Source organism: Podarcis pityusensis, assembly GCF_964106645.2.
Source record: "Podarcis pityusensis genome assembly, chromosome: 10".
NCBI lineage: Eukaryota > Metazoa > Chordata > Lepidosauria > Squamata > Lacertidae > Podarcis > Podarcis pityusensis.
The window spans coordinates 25,185,205-25,209,172 of NC_138035.1; the positions used below are offsets into that span (position 1 = coordinate 25,185,205).

Below are 23,968 nucleotides of genomic sequence, written 5' to 3' on the forward strand. Positions count from 1 at the left end.
AAGGACAGTTACACTTTGAAGATGATGCTCAAAAGGGGTTAAAATGGGTCAACAAGCAATTGTTGGCCCCATCCAAGGAAATTTGAACGGAACATTGTTAAAGCCACACACACAAAATCCTTCTAAAAGGATGCATCTTTTAAGCAAAGGGCAGTGTGGGAAGGGGAAGATCAACACACCATACTGATTTAGTCACAAGGAATAAATTAAGGCCACCATTACAACCCCCACTGTAGATAGATTGATGAGGTGTTTTCAGTCTAGATGTGATTGCACTTAACGGTAGGCATTTGCACTGCAGGAGAAATAGGGTCATCATCCACTGAAAAGGGGAGATACACTTTCAGAATTTGGCCCAAGGTGGCCTTAACTTTTTCACTCCTTTTTAAAAAAAAAAAAAAAACTTGCATGTTGGTGTTGCAATGGTCTGGTTCTTTTAAGATCTATGACAAACAATGAAAATGCACCATGCCTGTTTATAAATGCTAGTTCATTACAAAGGATTTCCTGTCTGTAGCAATGAACTCATTTCGAATCAATATGCTAAGTTTAGAAAGGGTTCAATGTTAATAAAGCATTTTAAAAAAATAAAAAACAAACATTTCTGTGCAATCAGGCAAACTATTTTGGTGACTTCTTTGGAGAACCCCATTAATTTTATCTCTGCTCAGTACTGAGAACAACAAAGGTGATCTGCTGAGTACATAATATACTGTAGTCTTGCTCAGCTCTCATTCATTTCATAGGGGTTACACAGGAGAATGTCCCAGTGGACTGAGCCCTAATGTAAGGTGATCATCAGCAGAAAAGAAAACACAGTTACAGATATTTTAACCACAATGGTATTAACATTTTCACTGCTTTTTTTTAAAAAAAAAATGCAAGATAAGATCTACAAATATATAAGTGGATAATTGTAAGTGGCATCCACCATCCAGGGAGTCAGTATAGTGAGGTAGGTAGATTGAATGTATGTTGGACTAGAACAGGACAGGTGTGGATTCAAATCCTCACACACTGAGGCAGCTTTTGGATGTTTCACTCTCCATGAACTGAAATTAACACAAAGGGTTGCTGTGAGGACAACTCAGTTAAGGGCCTGCTTTCCTCAGTTCCTTGGACGAAGGGTGGAATAAACATGCCAAAATCCCTATCTGAAGAAGTGTGCATGCACACAAAAGCTTATACCCAGAACAAATTTAGTTGGTCTCTTAAGGTGCTACTGAACAATTTATTATTATTATTTCAAATCCCTTTTGTAAGACACAAATGTAAAGGAATGGACATCTATTTTCATCTGGGATCATTATCAGTACTCCTCATCCTTGTACATATTTCTGTGTATCTTTGGTTAGTTCATGACAACTTAAATATCCAAAAAGTAAAGGTAGCTGTGCTGGCCCTTGAGAAAATTCAAAAATCCATTTAAGGGCAATGCCTTTGTTAGAGCAACCAAAATATCACAGAATTGCTTGCAAGTTCTCCAGAAAGCTTCAGAAAGCTAGATGGTAAATTGAGCAATTTTTTGGAGGGGGAGGGATTATTTTGGCTGATATCAAAGCTGTAGAGTCTGCACTGTATCCTGCCCCCTTTACTCTATTTATTATCTAGCTAGCCTGATGAAGAATTCTGGACAATTCAAAAGTTTGTGCACTATATTGTGATACTTTGCTTCAAAAATGTTTTGCACTAATGCCTATGTTAAATAGCCAATGCATCTTACATACACAGCCTTGACCCCATGTTACCTCATAGCCTCTTAAGTATACCATCTATGCACTAACTTAATAATATATGTGATATATATATATATGAGAGTTTTGTGTAATGTGTTTTGGTTGCCCAAAGCATTTTACACAACACACATAATCTCAACAAACCTCACAAGATAATGGAAGTCAGTAATATTGCCCCCATATTGCAGATGGAAAATTGAGGTTGATGTTCAAGAGTTGGGGGAGGGGTTGGGGGGGTTGTGTCAGAAACAGAAATTTCTATTTCCTCAAGCTATACTATGTGCATTTTTGCACTCTTTAACTTGTCAATTCCCAGTGAATGATCCGCCATTTTTTCACTATGAGTAGTACTTTTAGTGAAGTGCAATTTTCATCACAATATTGATCTATACACCATGCTGCTGTGGAGCTGTGAATTCTTTTCTTTTCTTTTCAGCATAAAGAAGGTATAGAAATGAGCATAAGAAAATGCCAAATTGTCCAAAAATATTTATGACATTATGTCCAGGTGAATTAATTTCAGTGCCTAGACACTTACAAATCATGGATAATGTCTCACCTAGTGCTAAATTATCTGCTCCATTCAGGAACTTAATGTTTGCTTTAGTTTGTGTGTTTTTTGCTGATAACATAGAGAGTGGCCCAGTGCCACAGCACACAGCACATTAGAAAGCTCTTTTTTTCTGAGGTGGCCATAAAAGGCATTCATTTCCCTATCTTCAGTACAAAACAGGCACATGCTAATTTTCTGAGAGTGAAATGATGGTTTGGAAAGTAGCTAAAGACTTAAGCATCAAGTGACCTCAACCCATAATGCTGAAGTTATCTGGAGTCCAGTCCAGCCAGTGAAAAATCACTCTTAAGTCCCACTGATTTCAAGGGGGTGAACTGAGCAGGTGCTTAAATCCCTCCTATTGAAATTGCAGGAATTTAAAAGTCCTTAATTTAAGATGGATTGTGCCTGCAATGTTTTCCAGTTTGCCTTGTTATCTGAAAATGCTAATACACCCAGAGAAACAAATCAAGGATGGTTGCTTGGTGCATTATTTATAGAATGCCATGTGCTGCAAGGCCTGAGAAAGCTCAGATGAGCTCACGGCAGCTAGAAGGCCTCAGAAGATATAGGAATATAGGAAGCTGCCTTATGCGGAGTCAGACCACTGGTCCACGTAGCTCAGAACTGAACGAAATGACTAGCACAACTCCCCAGCATTTCAGACGCAATACTTTCACAGGGGACTGAATAGGGAACTTCTGCATGTTCACTTAGTGTTAGGAATTTTAACATACAATCATTTGTCAATGTAACAGGGATCCTGCTTGCTGGGCTTTAAACCCAAATTATTAATCTGACTTCCTTAGAAATGAATTTAAGTTTGTAACTATTAAAAACACTGGAAATATAAAATATGCAATGACTTGTTATAGATAGAGATATAGAAATATCCTTGTCCAGTTAGCTAGGATTTGTTTCACAATAAACTGCCATCAAATTTTCTCAATGTACAGTGGTACCTCGGGTTAAGTACTTAATTCGTTCCGGAGGTCCGTACTTAACCTGAAACTGTTCTTAACCTGAAGCACCACTTTAGCTAATGGGGCCTCCAGCTGCTGCCGTGCTGCCGGAGCACGATTTCTGTTCTCATCCTGAAGCAAAGTTCTTAACCTGAAGCACTATTTCTGGGTTAGCGGAGTCTGTAACCTGAAGCGTATTTAACCTGAAGCGTATGTAACCCGAGGTACCACTGTATAATGCCCAAGTTTAAATCTTACAACCACCACCATCACACTCTCATTAAAGTCATATTTAAAAAAATAAATAAATCTATTTCTTCACTCCAGCTCTTGATTATGATATTTAATCCCATTTGAAATAGTTACACCCTGAAAGGACCTCTCAGTTTGAGAACATGTTAAAGAAATAGGGATTTCCATCTAGTCACAACACTTCAGCATTAAAAAAAAAAAATCCATATTGCAACATGGCACGCGATACATCAAATTACCATTGTAAAGTGCAAATTCTTTGCAACACTGGAAGCCATCACTGAACAAAAATACTACTAGAAGAGTTTTCAAAAGGAACATTTTCGGCTAGGAAAGAGACTTTTGACATTATTTATTAGGTTCAAAAATGCTTAACAAAAGGCCAACAATGGTCCTGTGGAAACCACTACATCTGAGGCACTTTCTCTTGTTAGAGGCCGGCATTGATTTGAGGATGGCCAGCATGAGTGGAACAATTCCCTCACACCAGTCAATGCAAGTGGGCATTCAGACACAAACAAGCACAAGCCTGTGAACAAGCCATATGGAAACATTGGGGGGAGGGGGGCAAGGGGAGGGGGGCGAAGTAAACATTTATTAACCTCTTTGTGCCGAGATCAGCGGAAGGACAGGCCAGGAGTGAAGGAGACGGTCATGCCAAATTTCCACGAAAGACGGGGGTTTGCCCCGAGCATTTTTTCATAGAATATGGCGAAGCATGGAGAATGTCTGCAGTGCCATGGTAACTGAAGCTGTCCGGATCGTAGTTTGGAAGACCGTTGGAGAAGTACCTTCCTTCCCAGAGAAAGTCTTTAGAGAAGGGTTGGTAGGAAGTTTGCTTCAGGCTTAGCTCTTGAAGAAACTCTTGCAGGCATGGGAGATGAGCCCAAGTCGGAAAAAGAGTCATTCCTCGTGACAAGTGTTTTTGTTCTAAAAAAATGTTTAGGGGTACTCTCATTTTCCTACTCATATTGAAATACTGCCCCTCAATGAGGCCAAACTTAGAGTCACAAAATGTTTAGGGGTATGCGTACCCCTGCATCCCCCCAGAAAAAAAGCACTGCTCGTGACTGAGGAAAGCACTAGAGAAGCTTCCAAAAAAAACAACACCTAGAGATAATGTACTCTGCACATGTACTTCTATATCTGAAAGAACATACACATACTAAAAACAAGGGAACATGTGGGATTTTTACGCACACAAGTCTGTTTAAAAAATGCTAAGGAAATGATGTGGTTAGGTAATTGTGTATGACAAAATTAAGAGCTACCAATTGTTAGTGGACCTTCAGCCTTAAATGTTTAGGTAGAGGCTGCATCCTCCGGGCTCACAGAAAACCCCTTAAAGTGGGAGTTCCCATTGCTTGGACAAAAAATCTGATCTGAGTCTGAAGCAGAACTAGAATTTAGGAACATAGTAAACTGCCATATGCAGTCAGATCATTGGTCCATCTAGCTGAATACTGCCTACACTGACTGGCAATGGCTATCTAGTGTTCTAAATTTGTATGTATTAATAACCCATATAAAAGCAGCTCACCTAATATGGTATTTTAGCCTACACACTGTATGCTTGGTAGTGCAACCTTTTGTGATTATCTGCCCTCTAGCTCTTGCTATAAGGGGATAGATTAGCCCCCTAGTCAGTGATGAACAATGTTATCTGCATCGATAGTGACCAATGGAGCACAGTGGGATGACACTGTTTACCTGGCTTACCAAAACAGAGGTCGCTGTCAGTAACTGAAAGGGGTAAGGCAGTGGGGAGGTCAGTACAGTTTCAGCACAGCATTAGAAGTGTCAGCTTGATTCTGCCACTACACCTGCACCATGCCAATCTCCTTGCCACCTTGACTCCCCATCTCGGTTACTGACAGCGACTTCCACAATGGGAAACTGGGAAAGTAATGCCACCCCACCAGCAGGTGCTGATTTGTGTGCCAATATGTGTACCTGTAGGGTGGACAATAAGCTGTGTGTCTATGTTGTACCAAAATTCATGGGGCTTCCTTGAATGAGGCATGAGAACACAATATAAGTTACATACCTGGCCAATCAATGATTTTGTATTTTAGCTGTTTCCGTTCTATCTGCAAGCTACCTGGGGGAAAGGCTTGTTGTTGTTTAGTCATTTAATATTCTTACAACAATCTGTTTCCCTCTCAAAGGTGATTGGCTAATTACAGTTGAGGATGGCCTACGAAAATTTTCTGAATGGCTTCAGCCTCTGAAAATAATGAAGTTGCACTGCTTTGTATCCTGGCTGAATCGAGACATTCTACATTTCTGTCTGTGTTTACTCTATAGCAGTTTCAGTGTCTTCTGCTTTCTCCTTAATGTGTACACAGGTGGTCTCCAGGTTGATAGGTAGATGAGGATATGCCATTGCTCCCATTCCAACCATCTCTTCCCCACTGGAGACAGAACTTGGTGGTGGCATTTTTGGAACATCATATTCACAATGCGCAAGCAGATTGGTTCTCACTGGCTGCACCTGTCCTCTTCTAAAATTGGCTGAAGAACACAAATAAACAGGAGCAAAATTAGAAGAACCCCAGATGCTTTGCTAAGTCCTACCTGTTGCATCTGGACTTTTAAGTCTCCAATATATAGTTCCAAACTTGAATGTACATACAAAATCAGACCTAAAGAAAGAGAGTTGCTAGAGCAATTAAAGCAAAGGCTGCCCATAGTATTTTTTACTGAGATATTCCAAGTTTACAGCATCTAACAAAATAAGTACATGTATGATAATTTGGTAAAGATTTAATAGAATTGGAGTGCTCATTCCACTGTAAAATAATAAAGCTTAATAAAATAATATTCTGCCTCATTTTATTAATCTGTTTATTCAAAAAGTCCTTTGCTGCACTCTAGATCCAAGTAAAACATATCCTACAAGAAAGCAGAAAAGAAGAAAAAGCTTTGAAAGCCTTGTTGATCTGGAAGGCTACATAATTTTAATGGAAATTTGCACAATATGATTGAGACCTACCTACAACTCTCAGCTTCTGTTTTATAATTTTCTGTATTATGATTTGGTGATTATTAATGTGTCTTAATGCACAGTATTGTGTTTTGACTATGTCCTAAAGGGCAATGCAAAATACCATAAATAAATCAATAAATATTGTGGACTTTCATAAAGATGTGTACCAAATGTATTCTGTCTTAATCTCAAATTTTGGCTAGGATTCAGACTTAGTCATGCTTACAGTACATCCAGTGAAATAAATAGGACTATGAAATGCATGCCATACATCCGGAATTTATCAGACATATCCAGAATACTGCAGTCGGAAGCAGTGTCCAAGCAGAAATCGCTAAAATATCCTGGGAAATCCGGACTTTGGCCAAAAAACAACAATTTTTCTGTCCAGATTTTCGCTGTTTGAAATATGGCAACTCTAGACTATGACCAACTTCAGTAGGTCTATTCTAAGCATGGCAAGCAGAGCAATCCTATGGGGAACTTGAAGCAGCAGGGTTGAATGGAATGGCAGAGCTACTGCCATATCCAAAGTCCTGCCATTCATGCTGCCCAGGGTGAAAAGCTCAAGGCAGCACAGAAATCCTAAATGGGACTGGGGAGGAGTGCAGTACAATCCAAATCCCTGATACACATGATGACCAGGAAAGAAAGTGGGCAGATTTTTCTTTTTTGTTGTTGTTGTGCCAGGTCAAAGTTGGACTCCTCCTAGGGAAATGCAGCAGCTTTGTATCTGGTGGGACCATGCTGACTCTGATCCACTTCCACTTGTGTACTGATCCATTTCAGCACCCTGTGCTTTGTACTGCCAACCAAAACAGTGCCCCAGAAGCTTCTCAAGAGCCTGTCACCATCAGGTGACACAGGGACGTCTGCAGAGGAGTCGCCTCCACTAGCAGAGCCCAGCAGAGGGACACCTCCGCCTTATGCTAACCCTCTCCAGCAGCACTGTTCAGGGAATAAAGATTGTGGTGTATATCTGGCTCCATTAATGAAGCAATTATACTAGTTCCTGGAATAAATAAGAACATTTTCCCTATGAATTTTGCGAAATCCACTTAATGGTGATCCTATGCACATTTATGTGGAAGCAAATAGGCTGCACAGAGGACAAGGGGTTTTGAAAATGCTGTCATAGTTGAACTGTTATATTCAGATAGTTTTTAAACAATATTTATTAATGCCACCAGAACCTGTGGAGCATACCTTAGAAGCACTATAATACTTGTTAGATAGGATTGGATTAAGCTGAAAATATTAGCTTATTTGCACTTAATGCTATAGATCTATATCTATAGAGCTATATAATGCTATAACATAGATATATAGTAGTGAATTAACAGTAAAATGCAATATCATTGTTAATAATTATGTCACTTATCTGATTACTTTGCACAGATGGAGCTGCAATCTCAACTGCTCGTTAGAAGTAGTAGTTTGCCTAAACAGTAAAGCCTTTCAAAATATATCTGAGAATGCTATTCTTGAAGTCAAATAATACACTGTGTAAAGAGAGAGCAGGAGCATCTATGCTTGATTAATTAGGTTTGTAAGTATTGTTCAAGTACTAAACAATATTTCTAAAGATTTCAATAGTTCAAAGATTGCCCTATGGCAGTCTGGCCAATACATCTTCCAGCACAAACTGTTCACAAGCATTTTTCTTCCCAATATGTTGTCTTTGGTTGGTGCGACATTGTTTGAGTACACATCTATTTGGGTCAAAGTGGTTTTCTTCGTATCACAGCAGTGGTGCTGCATACAGCACTTCGACCATACATCTTCCATGTCATTTCAGTCAAAGGCACTTGATGCTTCCTGGTGACCAATCTGGAATGGTCCAGCATTCGAACAGAGGGTCATATTGGCAAATCAAGCTTTTTTAAAAAGAAAGAAAGAAAGAAAAAAGACAGGCATTGTTCAAAACTAACAAAAGGACCATTCTGAATATTAACATGTGGCCTTGGGTAAAGGTCACCTGTATGGCACATTCATCATATCTCAGGCCCAGAGTGAGGAAAAGCATCTTACAAATTCTGTCAAAAACAACCATTGTCAAAATAAGTGTTGAAAGCTGACAGCTGACGAGAGAATAATACACTTCTCTGAGTAATGATTTTCTTTCCTCTCTTTTAAAAATCCTCTCTGGCACCCTTTGAAACTGCAACGAATTGTTCCGAGGGTGAACTTTAAGACAAAGGAGCTATTCCTTGCTTTTTGCTGGTAGGGAGTTCTTTTAATTATGCTGTCCAGTTATCAAATTAATTTAATAATCTGCCATAATTAGGCCAAGCAGTTTTGCCCTATCCAGAGGGAAGGACTCCAGCAAATCTAACCTCAGCAATGCAGTCAACTATGTGCAAACACACAGAGAGAATGTCATGCCAGTTTGAGTAGTAAATGAAAAGCACAAAACAAGGCTATTCAACTAAGTTTTATTCAGAGTATCCCCAGTTAAGGGACCTAACTTAGTCATTTCATTCATCTCAGTGGGTCTACTCTGAGTAGAATTTAGTTGCATATCACCCACAGAGTATGAGCATGAGTAGCCATTCCTTGGTGTGAACAAGACAGCTGCCTCTGTTAAAGGTGCAGAAAGGACAAAATACACCCAGCTTTTAAAGAAAGCAATAATGTAGTTAAATCACCCTCACTTGCAATACATTTGTATAAAACTTAAATATCCCCACTGAGCGACAAAGAGAGGAAGTATATTGGGTGATCTTGGTCTGGACATTAAATCTCAAACTAATAGACCCCACAATGTTGTCGTGAGGACAAAATGGGGTAAGGAGCCGTATCCTCAGTTCATCGGATGAAGAGTGGGATAAAAATGAATAAATACAGAAATATAACAAGGATACTGATTGTTATTGCAAATAAATGTTGTTGTTTGTATTCCTGGGCATAGGAGATGGGATGTAAAGATATGGCTGAAACTGGCTATACAAAGACATTTCAATAGTCATATTTTAATTACAAGGGAAACAATTAATGCTATTGGAATGGAAAAGTCAGTGTAAAGTTTACAAAAATGTACTCTTATCTGGCCTTTGGAACATGCCCCAGGCCACACCTCTCACTGGTTCTGCTTTGCACCATTCAAAGGTCATTCAAAGAAGGTTCAGCAGAGATGATGAGAGAGGAGGTATCAGTGAGTCTAACAGCCCCTAGCAGAGATATGCCAGTGGGCCTCATGAAAGGGGTTTGCGAATTTTGATAGCATTAGCAACAGATCTATTTGTCAGAATCAGGTCATTGGCAGTTTGCTATAACAGAGAGATGGCATGGGCAATTTTAAAAAAGTAGTTTGGGAACTAGAAGTTATGGCAGTATGATCTCTCCACACCTCGAAATGTAGTGGGGTGGGAGTGCAGAGATATCAAAATGCAGGTGCAAGATGGTTCCCCATCTCACTTCTTCCTAGACATTTTTCTCTCAGTGTTGCTCCAAGATCAGAAGTAACTCCCATGGTGAGGGAGCAGGCAATGGCTGAAATATCAGAAGAATAAATGCAGGTGGAGGAACAGCTGAGCACCTACTGATGTCAGGCTTCAGCCCCACTCATACTTGGAACCTGGGATCTCCTTGGAGGTCCAGAGGGAGCTGTCAGAAGAACCAGACATTGCCACCCCAGGACCAGATGTTTTTACCACTAGTCAGCTAGGTTCTGGATCCCTTCTTCATTACCTCCAGAGTCACAGGAATCAAGGATGGCCCAAAACCTTTTGCCACCTGAGGTGAACCACAAAATGGTGGCCCTCCCACCAAGGAACAAGGGTGACATTGTCAAAGCACTATACTAGGTTTGGGAAAGAGGGATTGTGAGTAAATGCCTACTCAGATCAAGGCCTGGCTGCCAGCCAGGAATAGGCAGAGCCTCCAGCTCCTATACAGTTTCACTTTCTTCACTCTCAATCACAGCCTTCCTGAACTGGGGCAATGGACATCTGCTCATGGTGCATTTGAAATTGCACCACACACACCATTCTCCCAGTCCTTCCCCTATAGAAAATTTATGCCACCAGAATTCTGACCAGGGATGTTCACGCAACCCTGTGTTCACCTCAGAAAGTGTTTGTGTGTGCTCTACATGAGCTTACAGACTTTCTCAGGACAGGAGAAGGAAAGACAATTAATAAATACAATTTGGACTATAATGTGATCTTTTTATTTTAGTTTTTTATTTTTCTAATTGGAGTATTATGATTGGATATTTAATTGGATGTTTTTTATGGGAAAATCAATAAAAATGATTTATTTGTTTTTTTAAAGGAGAAGGAAAGACAGAAACAACTGGGTGGTGGATGCTTGCACCATCCATTCCTGCATGGAGAAGGGACTGGGAACTCATATCCCGTATTCCCTGGTGAGAAATGAATGTGAATAGTGTAAACAGCCACTTCCACTTTCTTCCAAGAGCACAAGAAAAACCCAGGAACCCCACAACCTGAACGCAACAGCACTCTCCCCACCTGTGATTCCCAGCAGCTGGTATTCAGAGGAATACTGCCTCTGACAGCGGAGGCAGAAAATAGCCGTCATGGTGACTAGTAGCCACTGATAGCTTCATGAGTTTGTCCATTCCTCTTTTAAAGCCATCCACATTGGTGGCAGTCACTACTTTTGATGTGAATTCCATTGTCTAGCTTTTGTTTGACTTGAATCTTCCAATGTTCGGTTTCATTGGCTTTCCCAAAGTTCTAGTATTTTTAGTGAGTGTGCTGGTCCCGGGGGGTTATGGTGCAGCGTGGTCCAAGTCCAGTCTGAGGTCGAGGGTGTGGTATGGGGGCTGTCCGTCAAGGCTGAAGCGGGATCCAAGGCAAGGAGTCGGGTGAGGTCAGGAACTCTGGCAGAAGAGCAGGACAGGGTGCCGGCAGGAACAGGTTACCAACAATGTTGCTCCCGCAACCTGGGACTGGGCTGGCTGGCTTTTATCTCCTCTGAGGCATAGGGTGGCCCCGGTCCACAGGTGACTCGCCTCTCCTGGCCTGGAGGCGAGCACTCCTCCTGTGAGAACTTAGTTCCCTCCGCCTCTCCGCCCTGAGCCTCTGTAGCTCAGGGAGGCTGGAGGGTTACTGGACCCAGAGGCAACCTCACCTTCCCCTGACAGGGCTGAGAGTGGAGCACCTGCAGGCAATGGGTCCTCGATCACCTCCAGAGCCAGAGCAGATTCAGCTGGTGTCTGCTCCTGAGGATCCAGCACAGGTGAGGGCCCTTCAGGTTCAAGCTCAGTCGGTCCTGGAGGCGGGGACTCCTGTGCAGGCTGGGATTCCTCAGGTTCAGCCTCTGAATCCGATTCCCAGGCCATCACAGTGAGGGAGAAAAACTTTTCTATAGTTTCTTTGTCCAGACCATGCATAATTCTGTATACCTCTATCATGTTCCTTATTACTCATCTTTTCTCCAAACTAAACTGCCCCAGGGAAAGTCTACAGGCCCTGGAGTGGGCAGGTGAAGGGAATGGTGGTAGTGGAGGCAGGTGCTTGAAGACACAAACCTACTTGCAAGAAGTCAAAGAGGGGCATCTGCTGTTGCTTTTTTCCAGTTTCTCATGACATCTCTGATTCTGACACATGGCTCATATCACCATATCTACTTGTCCTTCTTTCTTCTTCTTTGGTGATCACTCGTAGCCGAGTAAGATTGTCTTCCATAAACACGGTTTTAACAATGAGTCCGGAGGTGACTGTGGAGGCCAATTCTGGATCCACATGTCCTTCCACAGTGGGGACATTGATTTCCGGGTGGGAGTTGATCACGGTGTGGATCATACTACACTTAACATGGAAAAAAGGATGCTTGTTTTCCTTTTGCTCAGGATAGTCTGGAAAGGGTGGGACTAAAAATCTTTTAACCCATATTACCACTGTCAACCATACTTAACTAAAATTTCATTCACTTTCCATGAATAGCCTGAATTAATCTGATTCACTTTTACAGAAACAAGAAGTCCAGAAAAAAATCTTCCTTGCAGTTTTCTCCTTCTTCCACACTTGTCAGTCTTGAGAACAACGTTAAATCCAGATAGCATACAAGTCGCAAGTGCAGATGATGTTCTGGTCCTGTGATTGTTACCCTTCCTTCTTAAACTCTATTGTGGGTGGTGGGAGGGGAAAACAGGAAGGGGGGTACACTCCCCCACTCCCAGCTTGAACATTCTGAATCTAAAACAGCTCTTATCTTAACTTGCCTATGTGCAATTTACAAACGGGAAGAGAACAAATAGCAAGTAATTTAAATTTAAATTTAAAACCTCCTCTGTTTTCTTATCCCTTATCAAACTGCCAGCATTTTCCCCTCTAACAATGAGCTGAGTGTCACTGGTATAGCACAACCCCCACACACACATCCAACACATACACACACCAACCACAAACCAAGTAATCTCTTTCATCTAAAACCCCTGATCCCTTTAATAAACAAAATACGAAAAGGCAGTCACAATTACGCCCTGCTTTATGAAAGAAGCAGGGAAATCCTGGGAGTACAATCCCCTGCTTGTTATTTTTCACAGGCCATGTGACCCAAAGTCATTCTGAAGGATAAAAAGGCAAGGGCAGCCACCAGATCCCTGCCATGATTTTTCCACAATTCCCAGCCTTAGTCCATCTGTTATTCAGAAGCCAAATGAATGGCATGTGTCAAGAGAGTCATCGCTGTGCAAACTACTCAAAGAGCAGCCAGCCAACTTCCTTTTGCTTCCATGGCTTCAGCAATTGTTGCTGAGCCGGCCACCATATGGTGAATAATTAGTTTTTCGACCCCACTCTAGAAAAACGCTCATTCCATTGCCAGGCCTATGTGCATTAATGAACAGCAGATGACGAATGCCTGTACATTAACAAAAGTTTGGTGTTTTTTTTAAAAAAAATATTCAGCAGTAGCTCGTAGCCTAATCAAGTGACTGAGAGTACCAAAATAATTGTATTTTTGAGATTGGGGGGGGGGAATACTAAAGCCACCCCTATTATATTTTTTCTTTTAAAAAAGTCTGGCTCTGTTGATGTGCCTGCATCATTCTCTAGCCTAGAAATGTTGAAACCAGTAGACACGGTGTGTAAGCATAAGGAGAGTCCTGCTGGTTCAGACCAAAGCTCCGTGAATCCAGCGTCTTCATTCACACTTCCTCTGGGAAGTCCGCTAGCAAAGCCTGGACAGCCCTTCCTCACTGTTGCTCGCCAACAACTGGCAATCAGTGGCACTGCTCAGCCAAAATCTTCAACTCTCCTCATCACAGCAGCACTACATCATCATATAATGTCTTTCCGTGAAACTGAGGATCCTGGAAAATGGCATGGCTGGTTGGCTGGCAGAGTGAACAGGAACACATTCTGCACTGCAATATCGTGCAGAGGGTCCCACTTGTCAATACTATTATCCTTCATTGTTATTGTATGTTATACAGTCTAGCAAGTTCTAGAGTTTCTCCTGGCCCTTCAGAGCAGAATTGGGGGCACAACTCAATGAATTTATATTTCAGACTGAAATCACTGTTGTGGAATCATCTTACTAAATACAAATGACAGCATCCAGAAATTAATGGATATGTATTCAGAGGACACAGATTCTGTTAAAATAGTGAAACTTGCTGTGTTTTTGTGAAGTGAGGACTTTATATCACCAATATCTTAGACTCCACTTTATGAGCTTGTTACTGGTGGTTTGCACACCACATTTCCTAACACAGAGGCAATTCTTGAACATTTGTAAACATTGCTCATATCGAATAGTTTTATTAACCACAAAATTTGGGATCCCCTCCAAACTGGTGCCAAGGTTTTGTATTGATTTTGTACCATTTTGTACCACAAAGCCTGAATTTTGTACCACCCTAATAAAGCTATGATGCAACTGGTGAAAGTTTATTCAACAGCCTTAAAAGAATAAAAAATTACTTGCATTCTACCATATATGGTCAAGAGAATTTAGCGAGTTCAGCAGCCTTAGTGATTGAAGGTTCTGCATTGCGAGATGTACATAAATTATGACAAGTTAATAAACAATTAGGGACGCGGGTAGCGCTGTGGGTTAAACCACAAAGCCTAGGGCTTGCGGTTCGAATTCCTGCGACAGGGTGAGCTCCTGTTGTTCGGACCCAGCTCCTGCCAACCTAGCAGTTCGAATTACACATTAAAGTGCAAGTAGATAAATAGGTACAGCTCCGGCAGGAAGGTAAACGGCGTTTCCGTGTGCTGCTCTGGTTCACCAGAAGCGGCATAGTCATGCTGGCCACATGAACCGGAAGCTGTATGCCAGCTCCCTCGGCCAGTAAAGCAAGATGAGTGCCACAACCCCAGAGTCGTCCACGACTGGACCTAATGGTCAGGGGTCCCTTTACCTTTACCTTCAGTCAACAATTGTGTGTGAAGGAAATGCCAAAAATACAGGCCATTTTCAGACATACTCATGTTCTATATAGGTGAATGGTTAGAGGCGGGGAGGGTTGTGCCCAGTGGACCATAAATCCACCACTGGTTAGAGTACAGAGTTCACTCTCTATATATATCTCGCATAGTCTCTAGCTTGTGGCCCTTAACTAGTCAGCAGCTTCTGGTGCAATGAAGGATGCTATCCTGCCACTAGTGCTGAAATAAAATTCAACTGCCATTCCATTCAGCTTCTATATGTGAAGCAGGGAGGAGCTGCCATCTTGCCTTTCACCAGCAAATATAATTGGCCAGCCCTGGATGAGGCTGCACTGTATTATTCAGCCCTCCCACCACTCTACAAATTACTTTTCAACATTTGCTTCCGGAGAATATAAAAAATGGGGAGTTTTGAAATGAAATTAATTTTAGAAAACGTGTCAGAAAAAAATCTTCTAAATTCCCACTGTGTGCTATCTAGTCAATACACAATGCCATTCAAATGTAAAAAAATCTCATCAAGTGAATGTAGTAAACAAAAAAGATCTCTACAAAGCATGATATTAAGACATTCCTAAGGCCTTTCTTGAATAGCTATCAATATCTTTTAAAAAATGCAAAAAGGTTTTTCATTTTCCATTTCAAAAAGAATATATTTCAAAGTCATTATGTAGTTGAGTGATTTTTAAAAGGCTCATAGAGACAGGCATACAATAATTCATGACCTGCATGTTAATAGCATTTGTGAAGCCATAACGATACATTGAGAGCAACAGGAATATCTTACATTATTTTATTTGTAGTTTATTATAGCTTGGCTGAGTGCTTGCTGTAGGTACCCAAACTATGATTTTGTTTATAAAATAAGTCTTTAAAACACACACACACACACACACACACACACACACATCAAAGGGCCAAATTCTGCCTTGGTTAAAGTCAATGCAAGTTTAGACCTGCCTCCAATACAAATCAAGATCTCATCTTTCTCTGTAAAATGCTGGACCCATTTGATTAATGGAAAAGGGTCTTTGATGGAGAAAAGGGCTGAAGTGAAATTGTTGTCAGAGAAGGCAACCCTGGCATTCCGCCAGGGATTTTAGGGCTAATGCTAATTTGCATGTAAGGGAGGAAATTGCAACTGCCATCCTCTTCTATATGAAGGTATTGTTGGCTCTAATCTAGACAGGACATCACATGTGAGATTTCAATAAACGATATGTCACATTTCCTTATTAAAACTGAAGTCAAGTTACAGGAAGGCATCCCGTGCTGGCTATCACCAGAGAGTTTTTTAAAAGCTATATAGACAATCACATCAAATCCTCTGCAATGCCAAGATTCTCACATCAAGCCATTATCAGCGCGCGGGGGGTGGGGAAATCATTTACCTCCTCCATTTGTTTTCATTCTTAAAAGTGTCATTTATTTTGTTACTTATTCGTTTGCATTTCATTCATATTCATAAATGATTCCTAGCTAGTACATTCATTTTATTGATTGCCATCTGATTCTGATTCTCCTCCTTCTTTGTAACACTTCGCTGATGTGTTCTAGCAGGGCTCTAACTAGACCAAATGGGGGGGAAAGGATTCTCATTCAGAATCAGAAGTCATTCATTTGAATTCCCATCCGTTTCTATAACTAAAACAAAACAAGCAAAGTTTGTTTGTGTTGTTTTGTTTAATTTGCGTAGTGGTCAAGAGCGGTAGTCTCGTAATCTGGGGAACCGGGTTCGCGTCTCCGCTCCTCCACATGCAGCTGCTGGGTGACCTTGGGCCAGTCACACTTCTTTGAAGTCTCTCAGCCCCACTCACCTCACAGAGTGTTTGTTGTGGGGGGAGGAAGGGAAAGGAGAATGTTAGCCGCTTTGAGACTCCTTAAAGGGAGTGAAAGGTAGGATATCAAATCCAAACTCTTCTTCTTCTTCTTCTTCTTTTTGTTTTCAAAATGAACACACACTCCCAAAAGGGGAAATCGGAGAAACTTCAGTGGCAAGTTGATCTTTCCCAAGCTGTCTCTTATATACACCTGCAATTCATTCTTTCATGGATGTTAATAATTTGTCCCAATCAAGTTTATGTACAGCCAGGAGAAAAATGGCAGATAGCAGGCAGGGGGCTGTAGCTAATGATGATGATGATGCATTAAGTCAGGCCAGGGTTTCCCCAACTTGGGTCTCCAGCTGTGGTTGAACTAAAATTCCCATCAACCCTGACCACTGGTCCTGCTGGCTAGGGATGATGGGTGTTGTAGTCCAACTACAGCTGGCTACCCAATTTGGGAAACCCTGAGTCAGGCTGTACTACAGACTGCATATAGAACTGCATGAGCCACTCCATCAGTTCCGCTGAAAGACCAGCTTCAACAGACACCTTTATGCTATGTCTATAGCAGATGGAAAGAGACCAGGTCTGTTTAGCTCCTTCTCCTCCTGAACTGTTTCCTGTCAAGCTGGTCATTTATAAGAACTCCACAACTTTAAGAGTAGGAGTTTGCTTATTTTCCTTTTTCCTTTGGTGTCCTGCCTAAGGGCAGGCACTCCCTTCTTCATTACTGATCTTATGTAAGCTGCTCTGGAAACCTTTTGGCCTGAAGAGTGAGGCAAAAATGCTTTAAATAAATAAATACAGCTTCCATATTATAAATTTCAGCCAAATGTGTACTGCCCTTTAATGGCACCTCAAAATGTCTTGCCCTGGTATAGTCTGCCACATCCTGTAAAATTCTTTGGCGATCACTCGTAGCTGAGTAGGATTGTCTTCCATGAACACGGTTTTAACAGTGAGTCCGTAAGTGACTGTGGAAGCCAATTCTGGATCCACACGTCCTTCCACAGTGGGGACGTTGGTTTCCGGGTAAGAGTCACAGTAAGGGTTTGCAAAGCCTGCCTTCCTCTTAGCATATTTCTCCCTATTGTCCAGAATTTGAGTGTCTTCAAAGTCCATGACACCTTTGGTAAAGGCTGTTCTCCAACTGGAGCACTCGCAGGCCAGTGTTTCCCAGTTGTCGGTGTTTATACTACATTTTAGATTTTCCTTGAGAGAGTCTTTAAACCTCTTTTGTTGACCACCATCATTACGCTTTCAATTTTTAAGTTCAGAATAGAGTAGTTGCTTTGTAAGACAATAACCTGGCATCCGCACAACATGACCAGTCCAACAAAGTTGATGTTGAAGAATCACTGCTTCAACACTGGTGACCTTTGCTTCTTTCAGTACACTGACATTAGTTCGCCTGTCTTCCCAAGTGATGTGTCAATTTTTTCAGAGATACTGTTGATGGAATCTTTTGAGGAGCTGGAGATGGCGTTTATAAGGGGTCCATGTTTTACAGGCATAAAGTAAGGATCCTGTAAAATACTAGGAGGCCGACATGCACATTGCTGTCATTTATAATATGGATTGTGTTACTATACTGCTATAAGGAAAATGCCAAGAGAAGAAGGATGGACATAAGGAAATGCTATAAAGAAAGAAAAACATTGCAAAGATTACAAAAGGTTCTAGATTGTATTTTATTTTAAACGAAGCACATGTCCACCTTGGGTATCCAGAGTGCTGCTATTGTCCATTTGGACCCATCTCCTTGATCTCAGAATGAATTAGATGGTCTGCACATGGTGTTGGGTCAAAGAGAAAGATCAGGGATATTGCTGATCTAGTGACCACCCCATTGCCTGGCAGCATCCCTGATCAGGCTGGCCAAGGTGATCTCTGAAGCATTGTTAGAAGACCCTAAAATTATAATCCTGGGTGACTTCAATATTGACGCAGAGGCTGCTGACAAACCAGCTCAAGATTTCATGGCCTTCATGACAACCATAGGCCTCTCTCAGATGGTCATTGGTCCAACATACCAGGCAGGGCACAGTCTTCATGTGCTCTTTGCCCCAGGTGATATGATGGATGGACTAAAGATAGGGGGATGGGTTGCATTCCCCCTTAAGGAGCAGATTTTTAGTTTGGGGGTGCTTCTGGATCCAGCTCTGATACTACAGCAATTCCTGGAGTGGGAATGCCTTGCCACAGTAGTTCCTACGCTGGTTACTTCAATACTGGATTACTGCAATGCACTCTATGTAGGGATTCCCTCGCGCTTGATCAGAAAGCTGCAGTTAGTGCATAATGCTGCAGCACAATTGCTGACAGGAAGTGGGGCCTTGTCAGCATATGACACCTGTGCTCAGAGATCTGCACTGCTTGCTGATTTGTTCAAAGTTTTAGTATTAGTATATAAAGCTGTTACCAACCTGGGACCAGTTTACCTACAACATCACCTTACCCCTCATGTGCCCAATCGACTGCTTTGATCAGTGGAACTGGCAGAACTACAGGTGTCACATAATACCTGTTCTGCATTTGTAAGAACTCAGTCATTTAGTGTGGCAGCGCTTACACTTTGAAACTCCCTGCCTATTGAGACCAAGCAGGCACCTTCACTGTACTTTTTATGGTGCCTACTAAAAATATTCTTGTTTAGGCAAATCTACCCAGATGCTTAGAAAGTTAATGTTTTAGTATTTAAACTTGTGTATGTTTTAAGTATGGTTGTGATTTTTCTTGATTTAACTTGTTTATCTTTTGTAAACCACTTGGAGGTTTCTTTTAACAATCAAGTGGTATATACATTTTATGAAACAAATAAATAATAAATCAGTAATGAGGAATAGAATCCAAGTATATTCTTAGCTGTAGAATTCTGCGCAGTTTTTGAAGGAATCATTGCAAATACTTGAAACAACGTGAAACCTTTTACCACAGTCTAAATAAAAATCTAACTGACTCGAAAATGCCGCAAAATGCAGGAAGCATAACTTACTGGAGGAGATTTCTCTAAGTCTCAGTGCCTACGATACTCATATAAATGCCCTCTCTTTTGTTCAAGTACAGCTCCAAATCATAACAATAAAAGAAAAATACAAAGCAGGGGAGGCACCAGGGAGTGAATGCAACAGTGTTTTATTAATCCATGTGATTAATCCAGCATGCTGAGGAAGATTCTTTACAGAATCGAAACGTTAATGTTTTTGATCCACATGGATTAAGGAAATACTGTTGCATTCACTCCTCGGTGCCTCCTCTGCTTTGTGCTTTGTGCCTTTTTTTTTAATTCTTTAGAAACTTGCAGGGACAAAAGAGGGAGCATTTATAGGAATACAGCAGCGTGGGGACTTTGATAACCGCCCTACTTCCCGCCCCACATAGATACGATGCGTCCAGAATTTTATTTCAGAGGTTCAAGCCTGCAGTTTGAATTTTGCATCATTCCCTGAGAACTAAACTATGAGAAAACAAAAGGATTAAGAGAAATGGCTGCACCTTCTTTGAGAGTGCAGACTTCACAAATCAGACGCTGTGCAGTAATCAAGCAATAATTGTGTACAATAATTAGTTGCTGCTTTTAAAATTTGGAGAATTAGTACCTTCTAATAATTAAAGAGATAAAAACTGGGTTGTTCTAACAGGACAGTATTCACACATGAATGCTAGCAGGTCCACTTCACTTAATCCAAAACTGGACCTCTTTTAATTCATTTTGAATTCAATATATGACATAAATGTCTTGCATCACTCATGCCCTTCAATACAAAGTGGCCCAAAACCAGGATGCAATATTCCAGGGCAACACTCCCATGCAAGTTATGTGACCCGTGTGAGATTAAGGCCCCCCCAAAAAAACGCTTCTGGGTGGCATGGCATGGAAAATCACATTTTGCAGCACCAGGCAAGTTTGCTACCCCAAAATTGTGTGAGATTGCAGAGGCCATTTTGGCCACTGTCCTCTCGTGGGGAAAAATGGGATGTTCCTTTTTCCTAGGGAAGTTGACAGGCATTACCACTGTGACTGAGCCTTGATCTCCAAATTAAACTAAAGAGCCCTTCTAGCTGTCCCTGAAAACCAAGTGGGCTTTTTAACCGAATGCTCATAAACCTTACTTGCTCTTTCCAATTCAGTTCACCCTCCCCAAGCAACAACAACAAAAAGTTTTCGCTTCGAGAAAAGTGAGGTGGGGGAGGCCCCAAGATGAAAAGGCCCGTTGGGATATTAATCTATCGTAATCACTCTGTTGGCCATTCAAGAGCAGAATATAACTTTTAAAATAAATTTATAAATAATCATGTCTTCCTTGCCTGGCCAACTCTGTGTAGCAAAAGGCCCCCATAATGATGTTGAAAAAAATATTGATTCTCACTTAACCCTGCATTGCAGCTGTACTGTAAAGTATAGCATCCTATTCAGGTAAAAATGCTGTAGCATAAACTAGTTTTCGAAGCATGAACTGAGCATCAGAAGGGGACAATAGTATCTAAACCTACTGCTGAATGGCGCATAAGGATGCAGGAGAAGTAAACTACCCATATATACTTGAATATAAGCCGAGGCACCAAATTTTACCACAAAAAACTGGGAAAACTTATTGACTCGAGTATAAGCCTAGGGTGGGAAATGCCAACAGCGGCAAAGGCGGAGGAGGAGGAAGGAGCAGCCCAAAAGGGCTGCTTTCGGGCTGCTCGTTCCTCCTCCGCCGCCGCCAACAACAGCCTCTGTTGCTCACAAGGGCAGGCACAGGAGCCACACTTGGCAGAGCGGCGGTAGCACGTGGCAGCAGCAAACAGTAAGTGGGACCCTCACTCGAGTATAAGCCGAGTGGGGCTTTTTCGGCATAAAAAATGTGCTGAAAAAGTCGGCTTATACACGAGTATATGCGGTAATTAATGCTCAAGTAACCATGGAAGTAAGGACAAAGAAAGAAAAAGATACGTATGAATGTACCCACGAGATGTGTCTTTGGCAGGAAAAAGTCAGGAGTCAGGCAAAGCATTGTTTTCACTAGTCTATCACACAACAAAGCCCTTAAAGATGAATACCACTTTAAGAGCACAAGTGATCCCTATTGAGGGGGGGAAATGGGACGCAGGTGGTGCTGTGGTGTAAACCTTGGGCTTGCCGGTCAGAAGGTTGGCGGTTCGAATCCCCGCAACGGGGTGAGCTCCTGTTGTTCGGTCCCTGCTCCTGCCAACCAAGCAGTTCGAAAGCACGTCAAAGTGCAAGTAGATAAATAGGTACCGCTCCAGCGGGAAAGTAAACGGCGTTTTCGTGCGCTGCTCTGGTTCGTCAGAAGCAGCTTAGTCTTGCTGGCCACATGACCTGGAAAAACTGTCTGCGGACAAACGTCGGCTCCCTCGGCCAGTAAAGCGCGATGAGCGCCACAACCCCAGATTCGTTCGCAACTGGACTTAACTGTCAGGGGCCTTTTACCTTTTTTTATTGAGAAAAATGCAAAGTACCCACTTAGCTGTAACACTGGAATGGTCAGTCTTCTTGATTTCGGCAGGAATAGAGAACATATTACTACGTATTATTCACAAAGTGCCTTCTAAACAGCAAAAGCAAAGGACAGCTACCTTCCCACAAGGCACATACAATCTAATTTGCAATGCAGGATGAGTGCTGAGGATTCAGAGATGGAGAACCTGTAACCCTCCAGAAGTTGTTGGATCCCAGCTTCCATTGTTCCTGACCATTGGCCCAGACACACCTACAGGTTCCCCACCCAGCCCTTGTAAAGATGTTGCTAAGCTTGGAACATGAACAAATATGAGAAGTTGCCTTATTCAGAGTCAGGGCATTGGTCCATCTAGCCTAGCAGCCCTCTAACTACTCAGTCACAAAGCTCTCCAAGCTCTATTACCCAAGATCCTTTTCTAGGAGATGTGGGAACTGATCCTTTCTGCATGCAAAGCATACCCTCTACAACTGTGCTACAGCTTCTCCTCAAAGTGCAACTCACATGGTAAATGACCACTCAAGACCACTGATGTTTGATGTAGTATTCTTGTCACTGATTTCAGAAATCTAGCTCAATCATAACGACTAGATACATGATCTATCTACCCCTAATATACAGCACTACACACACAGGAAGATAGCTGTTCCCTACCACTACCACCATTTATACCAACACCACCATTCTTACACATTGTGCTAAGTACATTGAACATAAGAAGTTCCAGCGGCCCACCTAGTCCAGCATCCTGTTCTCTGGCCACCCAGATGCCTATGGGAAATGTGCAAGCAGGACCCAAGCACAAAATCACTCTCCCCTCCTGAGTTTTCCTGAAACTGGTATTCAAAAGCATTACTTCCTCCAGCCATGGGAGCACAGCATAGACACCATGGTTAGTGTCTCTAGCTGTTCCTGAAAATTGGGGGGGGGGGTCCCCAAACCCAAACAGTGTGGTATTCAACAATCCTCATGGTGTACAGACTACATATGCTTCTGATGCTTTACAGTTGTTACCGATAGCAGATTTAAATATGTTTAGGGTACACACCATATATTTTGTCAGCCACTTGTAAAGTTGCATTATTGTCACAGTGTGCAATATGTGTAAGCTTTCCTAAATGTAAGCCTCTTACACAGAAAGGGCTTCCCACTATGAACCAGAGCCTCTTCTCGGCAATCACTCTGAGATAAACTATAGCCTTTAGTATATAGAGAAAAATTCCCATTGTACTTTCCTTTTGGCCTGGCACTGATCCTCCTTTGAAGCTGAAGACAGCAGAGAAAATGTCTTACTCCTTGCTGAGTAAATATTTGACCCCAGATTGGAAGCAATGAACAAACTGGACCTTCTGCTTTTCAGAGACAGTTAATAGCTCAGTGGTAGAGCAAATGCTTTGCATGCGAAAGGTCCCAGGTTCAATCCTTGGCATCTCCAGGTAGGGGGAGAAAGAATCCTTCTGAAACCCTGCAGAGCTACTGCCAGTCAGTGTAGACAATACTGAGCATGATGGACCAACAGTCTGATTCCATTTAAGGCAGCGCACTATAACACCTCCTGCTGAGTTCTAACAACCCAAAGGTATTGTCATGGCCCTGAATGTCAAGCTGCAGCATTCAGGAAGTTCTGCATAACTTGTTTGTTAGCCAATGAAACTTTTATGTATTAAACACACAAAGAAGAACAATCCCAATAATGCACATTAAACCAATCAGCACGTTCACCGATTATTCCAAAAATAATGCAAAGTATTTGGAACAGTGTGTTGAGGCCTTGGGAAATGCTCCATATCTTTATGGGGGTGTTATTATATTAATT

General features: G+C 41.8%; 1 long non-coding RNA gene across 3 annotated transcripts in view; it reads right to left on the reverse strand.

The window, feature by feature from the left end:
- LOC308457724 overlaps positions 1–23,968 on the reverse strand; it is a 144,434-nt gene that overhangs the window by 82,276 nt on the left and 38,190 nt on the right. The window contains exon 3 of one of the 3 annotated variants that reach the window (XR_013977084.1): positions 5,611–6,017. The exons of the other annotated variants lie outside the window; for them this stretch is intronic. This is a non-coding gene — a long non-coding RNA (uncharacterized lncRNA). Of the gene's footprint in view, positions 1–5,610; positions 6,018–23,968 lie in introns of those variants that run through there. 3 annotated transcript variants of the gene reach the window in all.